Here is a 4,780-nt window from a genome sequence, read left to right as displayed (position 1 = left end):
ATATATGGGAAAAACAGAAACTGAAATGTGATGTCAAATTTTTTTTAAAAATTCTTGAAAGCCACTGCTTTAAAGGAAGTTTATTTTAATGGAAACAGAGGAATCAAATATTTTACTTAGTTCAGTGCTGGACCCTTCTACGAATTGTAATTAGCCCTTTACTTTCTGCATCATTCTGAAGCCACAACTACATATAATGTGAAATAAAAATATATTATTTAAACTTTGGGAAGAGCACAGCAAATTGTGTGCTAAACAGTGAATTTAAGTCATTTCCATTAAAATCAGGACCAAGATAGGACTGTATACTATAACCACTACTTCTCAATAATGTTTAGAAACTTTTAGCTAATGCAAAAAAGCAAAAAACAAACAAATAAAAAAACAGAATGTGCAAAATAAGAGAAATATCTTTCTTTTCTTTTAGATAACAGTGTTGATGACTAGAAAACTTAAGATTTAATACAACACAGAATTAATTTGGTAAGGGAGCTAAATATAAAGTAAATGCATAAAAATTAACATCTTTTATCCAGATGAACAACAAACAATTAGAAATGTAAGTGAAAAATCAAAGTAATTATGATCAAAACCATATAATATTCAGGAACAAGTATGATTTTTTTAAGCTATACGACCTATATGAAAAAGCAAGCCAGAGTAGAAAAAACATTTTCGCAAAGCATATATCCAGCAAAAAGATCTTGTATCCAGAATATATAAAAAATTATTATTATTATTTTAATCTTTTGTCTATTTAGGGCCACATCCGTGGCATATGGAGTTTGCCAGGCTAGGGTTTGAATCAGAGCCACAGCTGCCAGCCTACAGCAACACCAGATCCGAGCCACGTCTGTGACCTACACCTCAGCTCACAGCTATGCCGGATCCCAGACCCACTGAGCAAGGCCAAGGATTGAACCTGCATCCTCATGAATACTAGTCAGGTTTGTTTCCTCTGTGCCACAACAGGAACTCCCCTCTTGAACCTTCTTTATGTCTCCTAATAAACTTGTGCACTGCCATGGAACTATTAACAACCTGGAGTGGAATAGGCTTAGAATTGAAACAGAGTTTCTACCTAAAAGTAGACTTGAAGAGTTATAGGGTATGATTATGCTCAACTGTATGAAAAGTATACTTTAAAAATAATAACAGAATTAAAAGGAACTCTTTAGATGTCAAAACCACAGACTTGACACAAGACAGAAAAGAGATGAGACAATCAGTTAATCCAAAATCTGACAAAGATTAAAAAAAAAAAACCCACACAGACCAATCTCACTAATGAATATAGATATAAAAATTATAAATAAAATATAAGCAATTCAAATCTAAAAGTGCATAGTAGTAATATACTCTATTCCAGGAAAGCAAGCATGATTAAATATTAAGGAAAATTCATAAAACTAGTCAAAGCATGAAAGTATATGATCATCTCCATCAGTATTGAAAATATACTTGATAGCATTGAGTCTATTTTTCTTTTAAAAAACCTCTTTATGAATCGACACAAGAAAAGTAGATTCTGAAACATGATGAAAAATATCCACAGTAACTAAATTAGAAACAAGAACAGAATACTTGCTTTTCACTTGCTTTATTCAAACCGGAATTTCTAATCTATGTATTAAGAAAGGGAAAGTCAGGTATAAATTTTATAAAAGAATCAAAAATTAGAAAGGAGACAGCATATTATTTGGAGGTTTGATTTGTACAAGATTTTTTACCTTGATAGCACAAGACTAAAGATCTGGTATTGTAGGGGCTTCCCATCGTGGCTCAAAAGTAACAAAGCTGACTCATCTCCATGAGGATGTGAGTTCAATCTCTGGCCTCACTCAGTGGGTTAAGGATCCAATATTGTCACGTGTTGTGGTGTAGGTCACAGACACAGCTCACATCCATCCCGCACTGCTGTGGCTGTGGTGTAGGCCAGCAGCTCCAGCTCTGATTTGACCCGTCGCCTGAGAACTTCCATATGCTGTGGGTTTGGCTCTACTTAAAAAAAAAAAAAAAAAAAAATCTGGCATTGTAAAATTACCATTGAAAAATTTCAACAAAATGCAGACAGGTATACGTACCACTTCTCAGTTTGTCCAGTCAAGACAATTTGTCCCATATCCCCTTGTCACCCTCACTCTAAGACATAACTTTATTAGAGGGAATAAGGAATGGAGTTTTCTAACATTAACATCATCTCTTTCCTTTCTCTCTTCCTCTGTTTTTCTTTTTCCTGTCAGAACAGACACATGAATTCATGTGCATCAAATGCATATATAATCTAACACCATTATAAATATAATCTTGATATCCAATTATACCCATATGTAGATTCTGCTTTTGCTTCATGCCAAGCTTGATGCAAAATTCAAACCTGCTACAAATCCCACTTCCCAACAAATAATCCTCCAGCACCAAAAATATTATTGGAAAAAAAAAACCCTAGAATTTGCTAGAATGTTCACAGTGAAACAAGTTGAGGGACAGGAGTATATGGGAACTCTCTGTACTTTCCACTTAATGTTTCTGTGACTCCAGAACTGCTCTAAAAATAAGTTTTATCTAAAAATAAGTTTTATTAATTAAGAAAAAAGAACTTGGAAGTTCCTGTGTGGCACAGCAGGTGAAGGATCTGGTGTTGCTGCAGCGGTGGCACAGGTCCCCTGGCCCAGGAAATTTCATGCACTGCGGGTGTGGCCAAAAAAAAAAAAAAAAGAAAAGGAAAGGAAAAAGAAAGAATGGTCCCAATACAAATGATTTGATAACAACATGCACCTGTATGTTCATAGCAGCACTATTCACAATAGTCAAGACATAGAAACAACCTAAATGTCCATCAACAGATGAGTGGATTAAGAAGATGTGGTACATACATTCAATGGAACACCACTCAGCCATAAAAAGAACGAAATAATGTTATTTGCAACAACATGGATGCAACTAGAGAGTCTCATACTAAGTGAAGTTAAGTCAGAAGGAGAAAGACAAATACCTATTTCACTTATATGTGGAATCTAAAATTTGGCACAAATGAACCTATCTACAGAACAGAAACAGACTCAAGGACGTAGAGAACAGACTTGTGGTTGCCAAGGGGGAAGTGGGGAGGGAGTGGGCTGGACTGGGAATTTGGGTTAGTAGAGGCAAACTATTACATTTAGAATGGATAAGCAATGAGGTCCTACTCTATAACACAGGGAACTATATCTAGCCCCTTGGGATAGACCAGGAAGGAAGATAATATAAGAAAGGGAATGTATGTCTATATACGACTGGGTTACTCTGCTGTACAGCAGAAATTGGCACAACATTGTAAATCAACTATACTTTTAAAAAATAACATAAAAAAATGACCTGATAAATCTTCCAAAAAAAAGAAAAAGAAAATTTGTTAATCACGTAGCAAAATTAAAAAGTTGACACCTTGCTGTATAGCACAGGGAACTATATCCAGTCACTTGTGATGGAACATGATGGAGGATAATGTAAGAAAAAGAATGTGTGTATATATGTATGCCTGGGTCTCTTTGCTGTAGAGTAGAAATTGACAGAACCCTGTAAATCAACTATAATGAAAAAAATAAAAAGTATATATTATAATAGATAAATAAGAATAAACAAATAAATATCATTTAATATAGGAAAACTTTTAAAAAGTTGACACCACTAAAATATGTTCTTTCCATCCGAAAATTCCTTCCCAAGTGACTCTTGCCAACAAGACCAACACGGGCAGTCAGGACGCCTGCTCTTGGCCCCCAGATTAAGAGGCCCAATTCTGTCTCCTTCCAGCTGAACCCATACCTATGCTTTGGGGTCAGCGGGGTCAAGGAGCTGTGCACTCCAGAGCCCATATTCTAGAACTTTCCTTTTGTCCCTCACCTACTCTCTCTTCCTTTAAAAGCTTCTTTTCATTTTCCTGAAACCTAAACGTCAGCTGCATGATTACTTCTATCCCTCAGGATTATTACAGTCTTTTTTGCAGTAAAATCAGGCTCTTTATAGAAACAAACGTTAATAGCAACTGCTGAGACGCTAGAATATTCTTCACCTCATTTACATTTTTCTACATATCAGCATGAATTTGTTAGAAATATTACGGGAAAATTTTCCTTTCACACGGCCACCCAGACAAAATAACTACAAGTAAAATCAAAACTAAATGTGCAGGATTTATAAGAAAATAATTTCCTTTACTGAGCGACCCGAAAGGTACAAAAAGTAGAAAGATAGACTAGAGTCCAGATTAGAAGCTTTTAGGTGGTCGATGTAACAATTATCCCCAAATGAACATCCAATGGAAGGAAACTCTAATCAAATTCACACATTGAATTTTTAAATTTTAAACAGTAAAAGTAACTAGAATAATAAGGTACTTATATTATCATGATGTCTTATACTCAGTGAAATATAGCGCCTTTGTTAACATGGAAATTTATCTTTGATACATTTCAGTGCTTGAACTTTCAGAAGCACCTAAACTAAAATTAGAATGATAGAGTTAGAATGGCACCTGGATAAGGATAACAGTATCTGGTGAAGAGGTCCACATTTTTTCTATTCCTTAGTCTGGGTGTTTATTTGTGAACATTCATCCAGCGCTACCCTTATGTTTTGTGCCATGCTTTAGTTAAATGTTTTTTTAAATACCAGTGTATACCACCATTGGCATAGTCTGGATCCCATTTTTGTAACAGTGTAGGTGTACGTGACTTCTCACATTGGTACACGTACCTCTGTGTGTCAGCACAGGATCCACATGTCCCCAGGCATTGTA

General features: G+C 35.3%; 1 non-coding gene across 1 annotated transcript; it reads left to right on the top strand.

Moving 5' to 3' along the window:
• Positions 1-4,457: 4,457 nt before the first annotated feature.
• Positions 4,458-4,559, top strand: LOC146399439 (U6 spliceosomal RNA). The gene has a single exon (XR_014818498.1). It is a non-coding gene; the product is annotated as a U6 spliceosomal RNA (small nuclear RNA).
• Positions 4,560-4,780: the final 221 nt, after the last annotated feature.

This window comes from Sus scrofa, chromosome 10 (assembly GCF_054392235.1).
Source record: "Sus scrofa isolate SSC_HxYL_T2T_F1_AM1 chromosome 10, Sscrofa_HxYL_maternal_Yorkshire_Landrace_v2.0, whole genome shotgun sequence".
NCBI lineage: Eukaryota > Metazoa > Chordata > Mammalia > Artiodactyla > Suidae > Sus > Sus scrofa.
The sequence above is the reverse complement of the archived record's forward strand: the minus strand, read 5'-3'. Positions and strand labels throughout refer to the sequence as shown.